Genomic DNA, 20,708 nt, shown 5'->3' with positions numbered 1-20,708 from the left:
CATTGTTTTCACACCAAATCCAAAACACAGCACTGTACTGGCTACTAAAAAGAAAATTAACTCCATCCCAGCCAACACCAGGACACATGGGCATAAATCACATCTGTCTGTCACATCTTTGCTCCAGAAAAAATCTTCAGAGCAATCAGAAAAATGTATTGCTATAGAAAATATATTGCAATTCCTTGCATTACAGAGTGAATTCTCTGGTGTTGAGTGAACTGGTTTTGACTTAACCTTCTCTATATCCTTCCTTTCTTCCTGGTCTCAACTTCCTTCCCAGATTCTTTACTTTTTTCCCCTGAGCAGCATAGTGGAACAGGGAATGGGGCTTGCAGTCAGTTCATCACATGCTGTCTCTGCTGCTCCTTCCTCCTGATGGTCATTCCCTGATCCAACGTGGTGTCCCAACCATGAGACACAGTCCTTCATGAACTCTTCAGCATGGGTCCTTCCCACAGGCTGAAATTCTTCACAGACTGCTCCAGCATGGGTCTTTTCCATGGGGTCACATTTTGTTCCAGAAAACCTGTTCCTATGTAGGCTTCTCTCCACAGACCTCAGCTCCTGCCAGGAGCCTGCTCTAGCACAAGTTGTCCATGGGCTGCAGCTTCCTTCAGATCACATCCACCTGCTCCAGGGTGTGGTCCTCCACAGGACTCCAGAGTGTGGACCTCCATGAGTTACAGTGGGAGAACCTGCATTACTATGGTCATAAATGTGTTGTATGGCTTTTGGAACAGCAGTTGTCAGAAAAAGCTTTGGTTTTTTAGAATTAAGTTTTGGATTGACCCAAAGAAGTCCTAAAATGTCTTGTTCTATTAAAAGCTCTGTTTAATTGATTTTATTTAAACCTAATTACATTTAATATAATTCAATGCCAGTCATGATCAGAATGACATAAGGGTATTTCTTCAGAATGAGATGCTCTTGGACCCATTTTGTTCCTGGAGTGCAATTATTATCTCTCACTGCACTGCTTCACAAGCCTCATACTCAGAATTCACATCCCTTTTAGTATTATTTACTTGAGCTGCCCAGTGTTCTTCATAGAACTAGGAGTATCTGCAGTCCCTGCCCTCTGTAAGGGAAAGGATTTCAATCTTGGCCAGTGTCACCAGGTCAGGAAAAGCAATCAGGGTACAGAGATCATAGTATGTAGAACAGTATATACATACATATATTGAAAATTAAGAACTGCAGTGGTATCTGTTTGCTGGGTCAAATCTGTCTAATCAGGAATCAGCAGTGGTACTGCATGCATGGGAGAGGGATCTTGCCTGAGTTGTGACGGAAAAGTAAGGGGAGTTGTGTTTACCTACACATTCATGACAGATCCTTCAGTTACACAAGGTATATGGTTTAACTGCTGCACTTTGCCTACTCAGTCTGGCACTGCACTTTTTTCCTCAGATGAAGTGTCCTTGAAAACCCTCACAATCCAGTCCCACAGCTGGTGCTCAACTCATTGTAGGTTCCTGACTTATCCTGGCTTCGCCCTCCAAAGCTTGGCCATACCACTTCCCAGACATCCTCCTGCTTTTTAACCATGCTGACTGGGGGATTCTTGGTCCCACACTGCAACAGAGATGTGGAGGAGAGAATGTTAGATGACTGTAGTGATTTCTTTATTTAAGGCTCAAAGAATTTTATGTATTTGGACCTTTAGGGTTTAGCAGAAGGAGAGCTGAACTGTTCACCTGGAGACCAACAGACATCCCAGACTTACATGTTATGTAGACATCCTGAAGATAAATATTGTCAGGTCTAAAGTAGGAATAAATACAGGAGCATAAATATTACTCTAAAATCACATACTCTACCACATACTGTCTTGAAAAGACAGAGCAGTGATAGTGATGGGGCTTCCACAACTTTTCCAGGCTACCCATTCCCATGTCTCACCACCCTCATCATAAAAAATTTCTTCCCTAGGTCCAGTCTAAATATATCCACTTGCAGTTTAGAAGTGTTGCCCCTTGTCCTGTCATTGCAGGACCTGGTAAAAGGACTAGTAACCTTACCCTTTGGTTTGTTTTGGTTTTTTTCTTTCTATTTTTACCTTGCCTTTGACTGAAAGGTTTTCAAGATGAGGTTCCACCAGTCTTTCTACCCAAATCTCATTGCAGCTGAACATAATTTCAGAGAGGTCATTTTCATACTTCTTTCTAGTCCATAAACTTCATTAATAGTTCATTATTTCATTAGTTTTCACGCATATTTATTTTGGTTCATAATGACTCATTTATCTTTCCTCTTATATTTATCTGATTCTCTAACCCAAATCAATTAACAGCACATTCACTTTTTAAAGTAATCAAGTATTTGAAATCTGCATTTACTACACTGAAAGTCTACCATTCCTTATGCTTTCTATTGGATTGTCTATGTTCTATGTTGAATTCAGAGATAGAAAGGTTGCATGAAAAGAAAAAAAAATAAAAGCAAAAACTCTAAGTACCTGGAGAACATTATTATCAGTATTACAGGTATTCAGAAACTGAAAGAATGAACCCAAATCTAGTTCTGTGTACAGTATCTATGTCTAACTGGTAAGTGTAACCCCCAAGACTTAGAGAAATGAGTAAATGTGAGCTAAATGCTAACAGAGCAGAATATAACTATGTTGTTGTAAAATACTAAAAAGCTGCTGACACTTCAATAAAAACTTTCATGTGTTTCTCTTATTTAATCTTGCTTATGCTAACATGTTTTCAGTTTTCTCAGTGCCTTCTACCCAGCCAGTGTCCACGACATCCCCATCACACCACAACTTCTAATTAACTGCAAAGATAAAGAGATAAGCTTGTTCATAAAACTCAGCCTTCTGAAAGAATGATTTCTGTTAAAGACTCCATCAGCTCTTCCTCATGAAATCTTTTTCCTCCATTAATTCCCAGTTCTTATAAATACTACACAAATTCATCCTTAATGCAGAGCCATGTGCTGACTGTCAGTTGTTTTCATGGTGAATGTGCTTCTTTATATTGTGCCTGCTTGAGTTGATTCTGAATTTTGCCTACTCATTTGCTCTTTTTCTCCTAATTTTCAGTTTTCTCAGTCATAACTACATCACAACACAATGCTTCTGACAACTGATTACTTTTTGCCAAATTTCAGATGTCTTGTCAAAAATCAGTTCTATATCTTCCATTTCACCTTTATTGCCTCAGATTAAAATGACAACTGACCTCCTGTCAGCCTTGCAAAACTGTAAAATTAGCTCTTCAAGATGTAATCAATTAGAAATCACTCTGTACTTCCATCCTTCTTTTTGTAGCTTCTCCATTTCATGTTCCACATCTCAAGTTTAAAGCACAGTTCATTATTTTGATAGTGCAGCTTTAAAGTTGGGCTCCTCTCTCTGTTTTAACCAACAATTAATAAATAGAGCAAATGCTTCAACTGACTTTCTACTGTGACCTGGAAAGACACAGATAAAAACGGTATTTGAAATTTCTTCCAATGGCTCTTTGTTTCTATGGAGCTTCAGCCTAGACATGGTTCTCTGTCTAGCACTGTTTACTCTGTTAAGGGATTTCATGCTTTTCTTTTTTACCTTTCTACCATACAATGCTCAGGAATCACCATAAGGCAATAGCTGGTGTTAGAGACAATTTTATTTGTCTCTAATCCAGCTGATTTTTTTCAGCTATACACTGTGTTCCTCCTTTACTCCCTGTGAACATCTTAAAGTACTCAACGAAATGTTTACATTTGTAAGTAATTTGGTTAATCAAAAGCTTAGCATATCTTGAGGGCTGAGGCTGAAAAGTCATAAGCCATAATGAAATTAAATGAGGAGTCACCAGGAGCTCAGCAGAAAATGCCTCCAGTTCCTGAAGCAGCTACCAAAGGGCAGAGGTTTAAAGATGCCAAGAGCATGTGAGGCAACTTTCACTGCATTCACCAGGATCCATTGTGGAAACAATTTGAAATATTTTTGGCCAACTTTAAGATTCCCAGGAAAAGAGTTAAAATATGTACAAAATGGGAGCAACAGAGTCACTTTGAGAGGGGAGACCAGGGAAAACACCAGGAAAATAATGAACTAGAGGAACAGATGTTCAGCTGGAGTTCAGGAGAGTCAGACCCACAGCCTGGGTCCATTCACAGAGGCCTTTGCCAAACCCTTCATCGTTAATATCTACATTAGAAAGATGGGACTTCGGATGTATTTCTTCCACTTCCTTTCCCCCTCCTCTGTGTTCCCCACCACCACCACCACCACCACCCCAACCCATTTCTTTAGAAATAGAGATTCAGAAAAACAAACATACAACTTACCTTTTTCCAACAAACCAACCACCACAACAAAACCAGCCTCTTGCTCTGCTTCAGTCTGCTCCCTTTTTTGCCTGCATGAATTTTACTAGCTCACAATTCCACTGGGTCAAGTGGAAGATAAAAATCAGTGGTAGACAGATGTTTTTTCAGTAATTGCATGCTTGGTTTTGTATCTGAAAATTTGTGTGAAAGGGAATGACTACTAAAAAATATGTTCTCAAAAATATAGATTGATGGGTAGACAGATAAACACAAAATCTGTTGCTTCTTATGTCTCAAAAAATATTTGATATAATTTTATATTAACAGTAGGAAGCTTGCCCAGTAGAAACTTAAATAAAAGAAATACGTTCTTAGTTGTATATATAATCAAGATGGCGATGCAATGGCTATATCTAAAAGGCAGAAACATAAAAATCTTACAATAACAACTCAGTCGCACATTATCATGAAGCAAAATAAGCCACATTTCAGGAAAGTAGTAAAGAAGCAATCAGACTTTGGACAAACAAGCATTTGTGTTACTATGTAGACAGACTGTAGGAAAACTTTACAGATGGTAGAGGTCTGCATCATTTACTTTATCTACCTTGTTTTCCCAAGTCCTATGTTCTTGTCTGTACCCTTCCCAAAATTTGTTAATCAGACACCACTGAAGGCAATGAAATTCAACTGAAGTCTGTGTGGGGAGAACCTGTTACTAAGTAAGAACACAACACATGACTCAGAATTATTTCTGATTTTCTTTTGTTTATTCAGCCATCAACTTTTTTTATAATTTTCTTTAACTGATCTGAGATTAATTTTTCAAAAAATTTTTGCACTCCTCAAACTGTATTGGTTGATCAGAAAGACTGTTATTCTACTGAAAAGGTAAATTAAAAAAAACCAAACAACTAAACAAAATACTTCCACTAACTTGCCATATCAATTAAAACATGACATTATGTGCACAAGCTTCACATCTGAAAGGTTAAAACAAGCAAGCAGTTGAAAGCTTAACGTAGCAACAACTTGTCCACACACCTGAACAAATTCCAAAGAAGTTGTTCTGCCATCATTACCCGTGCATACAAGCAAACATAAATATGCAAAAGAGACAGATGCGACATACCACAGAGAAAACATTCCTCACCACTTCCCCTTTGTCTTTTCTAAGAGTGTTCTAAGGCACCACAACTTCGATCTGGTGAACAAAACTTCATAATAGTGCTTACTGAAGTCATGACAAATTAATTCCTTGTTTGGGACTCTGGAATCGATTTTCTTCTTCCCAGCCTGTGAAGAAAGATTCATCACTTGAGGGAGTAGCGGTAGTAGCACTAAAGTCAATAGCATGTGACAGAGAGGGTGTATTGAAGCAATGGTTTAGCAAGTTCAGCCTATAAAATGGATTATTTGAATCAAAAAGGGCTGCAATGCAGTTTGGATTTCATGGTTGTGCAGGAACATACAAGGAATAGAAAAAAAAAATATCCTTGCTCAAAATAAATGGGAGGGAAATGTATCCTTGGCTCCACCGTACCCTTCAAAGAGTAGAGCTGGAGCAATCACTATGGGCCAGCGACAGAGCTGTGTTGGCCAGCTGTCTGTTGGCACTTCTTAGACTGGGCAGAGAGAGCACAGTAGGACTCTCAGATCAGTCACCCTCTGTGGACACAGGGCACTTGCTTTCTTGGACGAATATTGTCCCATCTGGAAATAACTGCAAGTGATTCTGTGAATTGGGTGCTGCTTATCCAAACGCAGGCAGACATTTTTTTATCTTTCCACTTTCATGGACATTATCATTGCAATAACCAAAATGGAAAGGGAAAAAATTTGCATCTGCCCCTTTGATGGTAGTAAATGATGACAGTCTGTGGTCATGCTAACAAAACATTGGCAGTTCCCCTTCAAGCCTTGCAGTATCTGTACCTTAACACAAATGCACTTAGTGCTGTTGGCAATCAGTATGTTGGAAGTGGTTAATACAAATATATTGAGATACCAGAAGACCTTTGCCCTACCAGACTAGCAGGAAATACATAGTCTGTCCTCTGGGCTTTCACAGGATCAGTATATATGTATTTTGACATAAATTGCTGAAAGACCAATTTTAAACTGTGTCTTGTTATTTTTTTAGTAACCTAAGGGAGCAAAAGCAAGTCAAAAAATGTTGGAGAGAAAATACCTGTAAGCAATACCAAGCAAAAAGATCTGACCCAGCTCTGTCTAGGAATGTCAGATTAGTTTTCCTTATACCCTAGAAGCAAACTGTAATACAACATGTTGCACTGCAGTATGTCTGTAGGATGTTCCCCAAGAAAAATGCTGACAACTACTTTGTGTGAAATAAAAAGTTAAAAAGGACATTTTTCTCTATTACCACTCTTACTTACTGGTATTATCCTTCTCTCTTAAATACATAAGTGATACGGAGCATTACACACAAAAAAAAAATCCAAAGAAAAAAGTGTGTCTTTGCTCTTTCCTCTGCTGCTGTTCTAGCTGTACTTAGTGAAATATTACTGTGCTATTTGTTAATTAATAAATGACTCCTTGTTTTTCTGTCACATGCATTTTCACATGTAACACAAGCTCTCTCAGTGTGCACTTGTTCTTATGTGTTAATGTCTGAAAAACCGATACAGGCCCAATGCTTCCAGCTGTAGGTGTTCTTCATGGTACAAACACAATTAAGTCAGTTGAAAAGTCATGGAAAACAGAGCGTGTGCCTGAGAACTGGAATGGAAAGCCAATGTCACTCCAGTCTTCAAAAAGGACAAGAAGGAGGAAAAAGAAAACTACAGGCTTGTCAGCCTCACCTCCGTCCCAGGAAAGGTGTTGGAACAGCTGATCCTGGAGGTCATCTCCAATCATGTGGAGGAAAGGAATGTGATCAGGGGCAGTCAACATGGATTCACCAAGGGGAAATCATGACTGACCAACCTGATAGCCTCCTATGATGGAACAGTTGCCTGGGTAGATGAGGTGTAGTGGGTGTCGTCTGGCTGCCCAGAGAGGATGTGGGGTCTCATTCTCTGGAGAAATTCAAAACCCACCTGGATGTGATTCTGTACAGCCAGTTCTAGCTACCTGTTGTAGCAGAGTATTGCACTAGCTGATCTCCAGATGTCTTTTTCCAACCCTAACCATTCTGTGATTCTGATTCTGTGAAATACACATCTGCCAACAGATTTAGTTACAGTATGTTACAGACACTGCAGCTTACAGTAGAAAAATCAATGTGTGTGTGTGTGTCCGGTTGTTTACTGTCAAGCACTTGCTAAAATAATATGCAGAATTGCGGTTGTATTTACTAGAGGCAGACATGTACTTCATCATGCATGTTAAATAATTCCATCGGCACAGAGGCAAGAACATTGAATGAAATCACTTGATATTCGTTACTCCAGGATAGGACAACATAGAATCATAGAATCATGGAATCATTTAGGTTGGAAAAGATCTTTCAGACCATCAAGTCCAGCCATAAACCAAAAACCTTGTTTTAAGTACAAGCCAAATTACTCAAATCTTACAGTTTCCTCCAGGGAGGGAATATACATCGTTTTCAAAGGCACAGAACAAATGCAAAGCATGATATCCTCACAGAAAAACAAAGAAGGAAATCTAGATGCCCTGATGTCCTTTATCTGATTCCCAAGATAAAAAAATGGACAACCAGCCAACCAAAAAAATTGATTGCAAGAGAGAGGTTTACAGGGCAGTAGTTACCAAGCTGTACCTGGAGGCTGGTGACAACTGGGGTGCAGCAGGTGTCTGTCCTGGGATGTGTCCTATTTAATTTTTTAACTATTGGCATAGGGAAAGTGAAGGAGATCCATCATGAGGTTTGTGGATGATGCCAAACTGGGGGGCCAGTCCATATGTGTAAGAGCAGGGCTGCCACCCACAGGGACTAGCATGGAGGAAAATGAGCTAAAAATAATTCAATCAAATTCAGCAAGGACAAAAGCCCAGAGGGAGAGCAGGTATTATCCCCTCTGTTTAGCACTTGTCAGACCACAGCTGGGTCATGGGTCCAGTTTTGAGCCCACAAATCAGGACAGAAGTCAACAAAACAGGGCAAGACCAGGAGAGGCCACCAAGGGAGTGGGACTGGAGCACTAAGCCTATGAGTTGAGGTTGTGGGGCCAGGGATGATTCAACCTGGAGCAAAGATGGCTTTGGGACACCTGAAAGCACCTTGGTGCCTACAGGGAGGGGATCAAGGGTCTGAGGTCAGGCTCTTCATAGAGGTGCCCAACAGAAGAACAAGAGAGAGTAGCATCAGGTGAAACTAAAAAGGCTTAGGCTGGAAGTCAGGAAAAAGTTTTTTCTTCACAAGGACAGATGGAGTGAGGGCCTGGAGAGGTTGTGTCACCTTGGAGAATTTTAAGCCTCAACTGCCTAAAGCCCTGAGCAAAGCAGTCTGTCTTCATGTATGATTCTGTTTTAAGCAGGAGGCTGAAGAAGAGACCTGGGGTGCTTTACAACCTGAATTATTCCTCATTTTTGTGCTTTTCCCTCATTAGTGACTGCATTACTATTTGTCCTCTTTCTTTCACTTTAACTAGTATATGACAGGCTGTTGCACCTATTTTTCACAGGTCTATGAGACTGTGGGTGATAGGATCTATCTTGTCTGTGAAACAGTGATTTGTAATTATTTATATGTGAGTTGTGGTTCATCTTTCCACAAGGGCATGTAGTGATAGGACAAGGGGTAATAGCTTTAAACTGGGAGTAGATTTAGATTAGATATAAGGAAGAAAGTCATCCCTTTGACAGTGGTGAGGCAATGGAAAAGGTTGCCCAGAGAAGCCAAGGATGCCCCATCCCTGGAAGTGTTCAGGGCCAGGTTGGATGGGGTTTTGAGCAACCTGGTCTAGTGGAAGGTGTCCCTGCCCATGGCAGGGGGCTTGGAATTAGATGATCTTTGTGGTCCCAAGCTGTTCTATGATTCTATAATTCTACAGAATTCTTCTTAGAACCTACTCACTAGCAGCACTATGGCTGGTGAGTTGTGCCTTGCAGAGATTCACAACATGCTGGCTGGAAAGTGGTTTCCCTGATTTCCTCCAGGGGGAATTACTGTAACGATCAGCCCTCAATACACAGATGCTTCCCTGATTTCAGACAACTCAGCCACAAGCTTCTCAAGTGCACTTGTAAGAATTCATGGGCATTCACGTTCAGGCAATTGTTTGCATCTACCTCTCATTTCACCTGATGCTGTAGCAACATGCCTTTCTGTCACAGCACTCTCCAAACTATCAAGCTGCAACAAAGACTTTTACCACCACATACCAACACACACTTCATGCCAGTCCTGCTGCCTTCTGCTAGTATCTCCTCATCCAGGGTGTGCACTCTCTCTCTATTCTCTGCTTCCTCCTCCTCTCTCTTCCTCAGCTGCTCTCTCTTCACTGGCTGCTCAACCACTTAACAGAACCAGCCACAGATGTACTTTATCTACATCGGACACCCACCCCCCCACCCCCCCACCCCACACCCCCCACCCCCACCCACTCCCCACCCACCCCACCCCACCCCCCGGACCCTGAAGCCAGCCCACAGCTGTATGTTATGAATGTTAATTAACCCAGCTTCATTCCTCTAAGTCCTAAAATGGTTTAGAAGCTCCAGTCTCATTTCCTTAGAATAATTTATTTTCTTTGGTTTTCCTTTTTTTCCCATTCCAACTTTCAGCAGTTATCCAAAATTTCTGTAATCAAGAGGTTCATTGGATAGTCACCCTGTGTGTCTCTTGCTCTCTGTAATACATCTGTAAGCATTACGTTGTGTACATCATCTTCAGCAACTTATCAGTCCTCAAGATATCTAAGAAAATATCTCAAGGATTATATTTTCCTCTAGATGCTTGTTCACTTTCAGTTCTTATATTTGTACTTGTCAAAATAGGTATTGATGTTTGGGTAATATTTCGGTAATAGAATATTTATGACAGAACTGATGAACCTTTTTGTGTCCTTGAGACAAGAAGTTATGTGGGGGAGCTGGAGTGAGGGAGGACAGATTTAGAGGATAACACATTAACAACTACCTCAATGTTTCCTACCACAAACCATAGCTGATCAGGGGCATACAATAGGGGTAATACTTGTAAGGAGTTACCTCCAGCTGTGGAAGCATTTTTAAGTCTACTTGTCTGGTCTGTAGAGACTCCAGTTTTAGAAATCTATAGATACACATTTTGTTGTTTATTTACACCCTTTATGAAAGCTTTTTTCAACTCATTCTTCACTTTGACAAGATATATTGTCTTGATTTAGGCTGTACACATCTCTGGGGATCCACAGCAGGAGACAATAAATTAGCCAAGTTTTTTGCTAAAAAGCTCTCAAAATTTGCACTGATCACAGCAGCTTAAAGACATAAAGACTGACCAAGAAGAAACAGTGTAGTAGGCTGCTTCTAAAGACAGTTAATTGCCTACTAATACAGTGCAAGAAAAACTGCCAGCTGGAAGGTTGAAGTTATTTGAGCCATTACTAATGGGAAAAGAAAATTAAAGAGTAATTGGTAATACAGTCTGTGTTACTGTGTGGTAACACACTGTGGACCAGTATACACTATGAGTAATGCCATGTCCTTATTTAGCATCATGACGTGCTGCTGTCTCATACCTTTTAATGCACTTGTCCTGGCCACATCCTCTGACATAAGGCCACGGTGATACCCCTGGTTTACAGACAGCCTCAGGGACTATGGCCCAGGCCATCCAAACCACACACCTGGTACCTAAGGGCAGGTCACCCACAGGTTTTGGAGCCTGTACACCTGTGATAAGATCACTTCAGAGAAGGGTCAAACACCCACCCACTACATGCTCATGCCCCTTCCTCAGCAGGACAGGCAGAAAATGGATGAGAAAACTCTTGGGTCAAAGTGAAGACAGAGATTGCAAAACCTCCTTGACATGGCAAAAATCACTTTATCATCATTTATACTAATTTGGCCAGTAAGAAATAAAGACAAGCATTAAAAGAGATTTTTTAAACTCTTTGGGAAGAGGATATTTAATATTATTGGGGGTGGGGTGTATCATATGCACAGTATTCCTGAATTGTCTGTATCCTCCAGGAAGGTATCCACTATTGATTGAAAAATGTAAGCGCATTATTGTATTCATTCCCTTATAACACACTATTGATTGGAAAATGTAAGTGGATTATTGTATTTATTCCCTTATGACATGTATTTGCACTAAGTTGTATCTTAATACAGGAAAAGGATTGTTTTTCTTTAGTTGTGCAGTCCGGAATAAACAGTGTGGAAATAACGATATACTAAGCCACACACTGTAGGAACAAATGATCTTAATGGTACGCTGTGTAAAATAAAGCACCATGGCCTTACTGATCCAGCTCTTAGGTAAAACCAAAATGGTTGATCACATGAAACTATCTGGTGGTGGAAATGAAAAGTTCCATGGGGCTGGGGCATACAACCTATGAGTCAATTGCTCAGAAAAAGAGACTGACAGAGTAAGACTAAGGCCAAGCCATGCATTTGGGTACCCTTTCCTGGATGGACAACTCAGAAACAGGGTGGCTCAAAGCAAATGGGAGCTTGTACCCTGCAAACACTGCAGGACTCCAAAGACGACTAGTTAATGACAGGTATGAGGTTCTTGCTGTAACTGTAAGGTAAGTAGTTGCAACTTAGATATGGAACATTCCTCATGAGCAATGAAGCTATTACTAAGCTATGAATGTGACCACTTTGGTTATTACAGTATGTCAATTGTCTGTTCTGCATGCACAGATTTGGATTTTTTTTTCAGCTTAAAACCCCCGCAGAAATCAGGCATGCCCTGTAAGATGGCAGCACATCAACTTTCTGGCCCATTCAGTCCACGTGATCAGGACTGGGTGTTACCTGGGTTCCTCTGTTTCCCCACATTGTCTCTCTGAGCTCCTTTGTGGGTCTGTGGATGATCTTATGTCATATAACCAAGCATGCTCACGTGGGGCCTTAGTGTTAAATGATGTGAAGACCTATAAAAACCAACATGTTTAAAAGAAGGGGAAAATAGATCTATCTTTCCATGTTATGAATGTGAACATGTTTACAGTTTAAAAAAGAATTAGAAATAAAAATAACAAGCGGCACTAAGCACCGATTATTGGTATATTTGCTTTATTAGTCTACATTTTAAAGACTTTGACACAAGAGGGATTTTGCATTGTAACTCCCCAGATTATGGAAAAAGAAAGAAGAGGCCAATCAAAATAAAATTCTGCATTTGTTCCAGCTAGTTGCATCTTCTGTTTTCAGCTGTGGGAAACTGCATACACCGTAGAGAAGAATAGGAAGGAGAAAAGGTGACTTTGAGATACACTTTAGAAAGATACTAACTTTGAAAAGAAAGAACACAAAACAATCCAGGAAAGAAAAGTGCAAAGAAATGTCATAAAATATCTAGGTAAAAATGTTGCAGAATGCAATATACTAACAGCTATCATTCACCACATCTGAGTTTTATAAAATCTAAATTATTAAAATAATACTAATTTACATGAATTCAAAATGTATCCACAGATACTTAGTAAAGAATCCTTGCCTTTTTTGTAAATATCTCAATAGCTATCTCTCTCTTCTTTTTTTTTTATTTTTCTTTATTTGTTTTTCCAAAATAAGGGTTAAAGCATCACACTCAGGAATAAGAAAATTACATTAAAAATCTTTTCCATTCACTTCAGCAGGTTTTGGATTAGATTTACAGATCAAATTATTGTAATGGATTTAAAACAGAAGTGGGAGGACAGATAGAAGTTGGTTAGAAATACCTGTTTCTACAAAGAGAAAAGAATAAAAAGAAACTGGAAACAAGACACACAGATTTGAGTTGAAAATAAAGATTAGATAATCACTGGTGAATTAATATCTCCTTTAGAGAATATGAGTAAATTTAATTTGTACAGTGACATCTTTGCTTGTGAGCTGTGATATGCTCCAAATATAAAGGTTTACCACAGAGCCCTGTAAGAATGAAAAGGATTATATGGTCATCTTGTGATTTATACAGGATTTATGATCTCAAGCCACTCATGACTGCATCACAAAAAAGACCTTCATCAAAAGCACAGTTCTGGCTTTGTCCAAATACAGACTAAATAATCCTCTCTCCACTGCCTCGTTCCCAGTCAATACTTTGAATTCCCAGGAGGTCTGAACAAGCAGTAGTTATATTTTTCACAAAATGTGTTGCCTTCTGTATCCTTTCCCAGAATTGCTAGCAGCTGAATTGGTTTGAAACACAACAAAAAATTTCAGGTAATTCAATGTGTATCAGTTTTGTACTTGGGATGCAACATGGTCTCCTTGGTCCCTGGTGTGAATATCCTGTCATAATTGCCATCTTTCCAATCACACCCTCTTGGACTGTGCCTCAGTATCCTGGGAACCTATGCCAAAAATTCTTAAAAGTCCAGACTGCAGAGGTGCATTTTCAATACCTCAGCCCACTGAAGGCTTAGAACACAGAGAAATGGGAAAGAAGAAAACCACTGCAGGAAAATGAAAGATCACAGTGTCACAGAACCTCAAATACAGATTGACAGCAGAGAAAAAGAAGGGATACATTTTGTGTTGAGGTAATAAAACAGGACACACAAGATAAGAGCAAATATTGCAGCAGATAGTATCTGAGGCTAAATTTGTCTCCTCAAGCCTTTGAAACATCTGGATCAACAGACACATGAACTAGCAAAATGCTGGACTTACAGGGTCCTTATTTATATTACATATATGTATACAAGCATTATTGTTATATTATTTAATAGTGGGCACTTAAATGCTAAATTTCCAAACAGGCAGCTGAATTTTAGGAACATGATGAGTTATTTTTTTCCCCTTTGTTAGCACCAAAACCAGTTTTCAAAGACCTGGCAACAGAGTTCACCAAAAACCCTCACACCATATACTGCTGAAAGAACCTTCTGTAGCGGCCCAAGCAGGACCTGGTTTAACCCCAGCCAGCAGCTAAATACCACACAGCAGCTAAATACCACACACCTGTTCACTTGCTCCCCCGGCTCCCTCAATGGGATGGGGAAGACAATCAGAGGGAAAAAGGGCTAAACCATGTGGACTGAGGTCAGTTTAATAATTAAAATAAAGTATAACAATAGCAGTAGCAATAGCAATAACAACAACAACAATAATAATAATAATAGTAATAATAAGAATAATAATAATATAGTAGTAGTAGTAGTAGTAATGGAAAGGGAGATGAGAAAAGAAAAAGAGAAATAAAACCCAAGGAAAACAAAACAAGTGTTGCACAATACAATTGCTCATTGCTCACTGCCCACTGACTGATGCCCAGCCAGTCCCCCAGCAGCAATCCTGCCCTCCCTGGCCAGCTTCCCCCAGTTTATACACTCAGCATGGCATCCCATGGTATGGAATATCCCTTTGGCTAGTTTGGGTCACCTGTCCTGGCTGTCTCCCCTCCCAGTTTCCCGTGCCCCTCCAGCCCTCTCGCTGGCAGGGCCTGAGAAATGGAAAACTCCTTGGCTTAGTATAAACACTACTTGGCAACAACTAAAACATCCGTGTGTTATCAACATTGTTATACTAAATCCAAAACACAGCACTGTACCAGCTACTAGGAAGATTAATTCTGTCCCAATAGAAACCAGGGCAAGAACCAAACAATATTAAGCTAGTAAAAATTTTCAGGTTGCCTGAATTGGGAACTAATGGTCTGAAACCTGGAATTAGCTTCTGGTCTTATTTCACATCAATTACATTACATAGTTCTTGGCTGTATTGTTTCTCTGATAACCCTAAGATGCACTAGCATGTAGCCTGCCATAGGTATTCAAAGGACATTTTTCAGCTTTCACCCAAGGAAAATTTCCCCAGCCCAGGACATGACAGAAGATAATGCAATGACCTCACCCAGCATTTGGATGGCTGAGGACAGGCAGGTTGCCAGTTGTGCAGCCCAGCAGAGACAGAGGTGACATTCTGCACCGGCACAACAGGGGGAAACAGGTGATGCAGCTTTTCGTACTCTTTTACAATTTGGAAAGGGAGTGAGCTCAGAAAGCCAAAACAGTTTCTGTAAGGCTTGTACAAAAAGCTGTGTCTGATTCACATCATCAAGGGACCTGCTTCTCTGAAATATGGACTGGCTGCAACCAGCATTGCCTCATTGCTCTCTGCTTCACATGGATAGACAGTTTCAACCTAAAGTCCTCAAAGTCCTCAATGTACATGTCATCTTTCTCCTCTAAGGCCATACCATGATAGTGATGAACAAATGAAACTAGATGAAATAAGACATAGCCCCTTGAAACCTCTAAGGCTCTTTTTAAAGGCTTAAGTCCAATCAATACCCAAACAGGTACCGAATTTAAAGATGTGTGATGTCCTTCAATGAGTTTACCATTGCAGAACACTAAGTCCTGATCTTACCTAAGGATGCTATGGAACCTCCAAATCTCTGACTTGCTATACTCCGAATGAAAAGCTGGAGTGGCTTACATACAGTTTATGTGTTCAGGGCAGACATTATTAGAAAAGGATATACGGCTTGTCTTATTCTGCAGGTCAGACAAGTGATAGTAATGCTCATTTCTGGGCTCAACTCCCTGAACCAGAGCTAAAAAACAACCCTATGAGTTCCTTTAAATACAGATTTAGAAGTTCAGTTGTTGCAACACACAGTTCATCCATTGTAGGTCACTGGGTTTTTTTTCCTGGATATCCTTTATAGTGGACATAAATGACGAACTTGTAGCCAACACTGTCTTTCTACCTTCTGCCTGGAGCAGCCATAGTAAACCCCTGTGTGAGGGAGATTAATGAAATTGTCATGAACCATAGTTCCTTGCATCTCACCTGGTATTTGTACTGCCCAGGCATTTTAGCAACATTCTTAAAGACACATTTCTCTTTTGAAGGAGTCACTCATACCTTAACTGTACTTAATGCAGATATATTTTCGAAGGCAGAGAGGGAGGGAAGAAAAGGTAGGGATTTCTTTGTCACGTGAACATTTAAAAAGCACACAGAAAAAAAGAAATGTCAAAAGGCAAACTCAAAAAGAAGAGAAACACTGCAAGCTCCTGTACCACCAAATCCATGCCATCTTACTTCATGCTGCAAGGCGGAGCAGCAACTGGCAAATACAGTTTCAGAGGTAAAGTGTGTTTACAGGATAAACTACCAGTGTAAATGTAATCTCTTTAATGAGTCCCGGAAACCCACCCTGCAGAGTGGCACTTGCAGCCACAGCAATCAGCTTAAGAGGGAGAACTTCAGGCTACTCAGCGTGCAGAAACACCAGAATGTAACAGCAGCCACCACGGTAGCAAATACAGTGATGGAAAATGAGGAGAGGCTGTGGCTGTTTTCCAGAAGCCTGAGAGAAAAAGTATCTTCTAAAAATTGAGGCAAATCAGAGGCCTACAAGAAGAAATGCTTACCTGAATTGCTCATAAATTTAGAGTCCTTGATGGCTTTACACTGTGTATAAGACCTCTTCCACATAGCAAAGGTTCTGCTCTACCTGCCTGCCTGCAAGCATGGTACGCCTTTCCTCCTGAGGCAGAGGTCACTGCCAATATCGTGATGTTCCCAGCTCATGCTTGCGTAAGTCCCTGTAACACAGCAAAGCCAGCAGGGGACGAGCTCACATTGATTTGTGATCCCCTGGGGGTCAAGGTTGCTTAGGGATGATGCACTGTCCTTGTCCCTTGTTCCATGCCATCAGACCTCATGTGGTACCTCTCACAATGCGCATTACGATACGTTTATAGCATTACTGTTTCACAGGCATGAGAGCTGTGTGACAAACAAGTCACGTTTGCTGCTTGTCTATGAAGATACCAAGACACAGAAGAACAGTGGCTAATTCAGTGCAAAATGCAAGTTTTGTTGGCTGATTTAACTGACTTCTCTTTCAGCCTTTTGCTGGTAAGCCACTTCCGAGCAACAGTGCATCCTCACAGTCATAACTGAAGACCTAAAAATAGGGTGAGTGATTAGACGGGTGGACAGACGGATGGATGGATGGATAGGTGAATGAACAGGGTGTTTTCTCCAACCCTAATAGCATTTTTTCAGCACACTTGAGTCCTGTAAAAGCATAATATATTATTTAGAAAGACTTCTGCTAAAATGCAGAGGAAAATAAGAAAAAAACCTGAGAGGTATTATTCTGGATTTTAAAAGAAAGGAATTATGCTTTGGTGCTGTTAACTGGTAAACTCCCACTGATTTTTTTCCATCAGCTGAAAATCTGGTTTTAGAAAGTGTCACGGTTTAACCCCAGCTGGTAATTAAGCACCACACAGCCACTTGCTCAGTCCCCCTCACCCAGAGGGGTGCGGAGGAGAACCAGAAAGGAATGTAAAACTCAGGAGCTGAGATAAGAACAATGTAACAATTGGAAGTATTTTTTTTTTTAAAAGAATAATGGTAATGATAATAGCAGTTACAATGAAAAGGAGGGAGAAGGGGAGAAGAAAGGAGTCCAAATAGAAGGGAGAAAAGAAACCTAGTGCTGCACAGTACAGCTGCTCATCCCCTGCTGACCAATGCCCAGCCAGCCCCTGAGCAACCCCTCAGTGTATATACCAAGCATGATGTGCCTTGGTCTGGAACACCTCTCTGGCTGGTTCAGATGAGCTGCCCTGGCTGTGTCCCCTCCCAATTTCCCGTGCCCCTCCAGCCCTCTTGCTGGCAGGGACTGAGAAACTGAAAAGTGCCCTGACCACACTGTCCCCACACCAGATCCAAAGCACAGCACTGCACTAGCCACCAAGAAGAAAATTAACTCTATCCCAGCCAAAATCAGGACAAAAAGGAAAAGACTAGGGAGAGATTTAAACAATCAATCAATCAATCATCATCATCATCATCATCATAACAACAACAATAATAATAATAAACAGAAAGGAGAAAAAGCAAACCCAGGCCTCACACCAGTGTAAATACATGTCTGTATGTACACAGAGGCATATCATGAGCAATTGCTATGGCTAGAAAACTGTTCCCAGACTTTTCAACCAAGTTTACAGAAACCTGAGGACATAAAATGCTTGGGTAGTTTTTGCTATTCCACGTTCTCCACCATCCAGGTCCAAGAATAGAAATGTAGGTAGCAAATGCATGTGGATAAGGACTTGCCACTTTGGTAATCTCCATACAGGAAATTTTGGGTGGCCAAGATGATGTGTGGTCATGTTTTCTCTCTGGAAAAGAAACGGAAGTTAGATGAGCAGCAAGACAAAAAGACAAGGGAGGTTGAGAGGAGCTTTGCAAGCTTGCAAAGGAAGAAGCAGGGACATACTTGCACATCTCACTATGAAAAAGCAAAATGCAAACCTCACACCTTGATGCCCCTAACAGGGACGGCTGCTTGATTTAGACAAAAGTGCCAGCAGGGACAACAGAAACATGAAGGAACATCCTTAACTGCCAGAAAAGAAGGCAGTACATATCCTGACTTACGGGACAGTCTGTCCCTGCCAGGATGTCTGTCTGTTGCAGGTCCATTCATCACTGTCAGGTTACAGCAGAGAACAGTGTTTGAATGGTCTCAGTGGCATTTTGGCTCTGCTTGAAGTCAGTGGCCCAAATGCTGCAAGGCTCAGAAACTTTAGCACTCACCTTCAACCTGTGAACCATCTGTAAACCATTTATAAAATACAACTTTTGAAAAACCCTCAAATCCTTGTACTGCTTTTAGAGTTTTGACTGCCATGTGGAAATGACATTAACAAAAGTGTCCTGGAATCCCACTGATGGAAGCAATATAAATATGTTGTAGTGTTGCTGCCATCAAAAGTAATGTAGCCTTTCCACCAGACCTGATTGTCCCGCTCTGAAATGAGTAAAGCACAACTGCACTGTCATCGTTTTTTTCCCAAAATGTAGAAATCACAATGAATCAGCAGCTTCGTTTCTATAGAACACTCTTGGAATTTCAAATATTTGTTGTCTTTCAATCAATAGTGTTTAGCATTTTGATCAATATTTCAAATAGTTTTGTTGAAATAATGGCTCTTTCTGCTGCGTTCATTAGTATCAACTATTTGGCTGCTTAAGGCTTATTCCTTTTGACGTTTTTGCCTCAGTCCAGTGAATTTTCTGTAATTGTGCCTGCCATGTCATATTGTAATTTAGTTCATTATTGTCCTTTGTTATTTATAAATCTGTTCTTCCATCTATTTATGAGCCTTATGATCAGAAAAATAATGGATAAATATTCAGTTACAACTAACAGAGTAGAAATAGAAAATGATTTTTAACCATACTTCTATATAAATGGCTCTGTCGACAGATAAAGCAGCACAGCAAGTAAAGTTTTAGGGTGCAATGAGGGAAGTCATAATCTGCATTGCACATCATATCTATTTTACTGTAAACTTTTCATTATGTTCAGCCCCTACACTAAAATAATGTTATTACAGCTTGCAAAGTCAGCCTCTGTGAATTTGAAGGCCTACTGAAATTTGTGCATTGTGAGTTAAGATTTTATAATCACATAATCACTACATATGTTTTCATAAGATTTTTCTTCAGAGAATAAATAGCTGTGTTTTTGAGATTAATAAAATGTCCAGAAAAAATACAGTTCATGAAAATTTAGAAAGCAGTTTTCTTTACATAGATGCATTTTTCACTCATAGTGAAACTGGATATATGATGTTCTTGCTTTCTACAAGAAAAATACTGAAAAAAAATTCATCTCACTGCTTTACCTCAACAAATTATGTTAATGAAAATTGCTCACAGTCACCATTGCCAGAACTAGGTACAGAGCTAATTTCAGCAGGACGTTGCAATACCTTCCTGGAGTGTGAAGGGGCATCTTACCAATGGGTTTTGCAGATATACCTAACAAGAAGACTGGAGACCATTGGGAATCCCAAATTTGAGCGCACAGTCTGACAACAGATAGCAAAGAACTTTCCAGCGTAAAAAGTTCCATATTTTTAAGCAACTAAAAATTAAGTCTTATCATGGAAACTGCAGTGTAAATTTAATAACTGGTAGAGCTGCACAATAATCCTAGTAGTGTCCTAATCCAGAACAGAGATCCACAAAGGCCCTGAATAAATGGACAGAAAGACAAACACACAATATTCAAAGTTGTTATCTTTTAATGGAAAAAAAGCGAAAATAAGACATCATGCAGAGGTGTATTTTTTCTGACTTTTTTTAATAAATATGACAAGTCATTTATTATTTCCTATTTTTCAGTAGTAACAGAGCTCCAAATTTGCTGCTTGAATTTCCTCCAGTTTCAGCAAGTCATTGTCAAATATTCTCTGTGCAAGTGATTCAGATTTTTTCACAGCTACAATCCATGCTTAGCCTGAAATATTTTTTTCTTCTAAATCATATGGACTTGAGCTTAGCAACTACTACCACAGCTTCATGTCTAC

The 20,708-nt window shown here is 40.1% G+C and overlaps 1 long non-coding RNA gene across 3 annotated transcripts; it reads right to left on the bottom strand.

Moving 5' to 3' along the window:
• Positions 1-4,690: 4,690 nt before the first annotated feature.
• On the bottom strand, positions 4,691-16,836 carry LOC114015344 (uncharacterized). Of its 3 annotated transcripts, XR_008730274.1 has the most exons (4): positions 16,740-16,836; positions 12,178-12,296; positions 9,583-9,716; positions 4,691-5,565 (listed from the first exon to the last, which is right to left on the bottom strand). It is a non-coding gene; the product is annotated as an uncharacterized LOC114015344 (long non-coding RNA). The 3 variants fall into 3 exon arrangements; XR_003559210.2 differs by lacking the exon at positions 9,583-9,716; XR_003559211.1 differs by lacking the exons at positions 4,691-5,565; positions 9,583-9,716 and adding an exon at positions 10,198-10,474.
• Between the last annotated feature and the right edge of the window lie 3,872 nt (positions 16,837-20,708).

Source organism: Falco cherrug, chromosome Z (assembly GCF_023634085.1).
Source record: "Falco cherrug isolate bFalChe1 chromosome Z, bFalChe1.pri, whole genome shotgun sequence".
Classification (NCBI taxonomy): domain Eukaryota; kingdom Metazoa; phylum Chordata; class Aves; order Falconiformes; family Falconidae; genus Falco; species Falco cherrug.
This window is presented reverse-complemented; position numbering and strand designations above follow the sequence as displayed.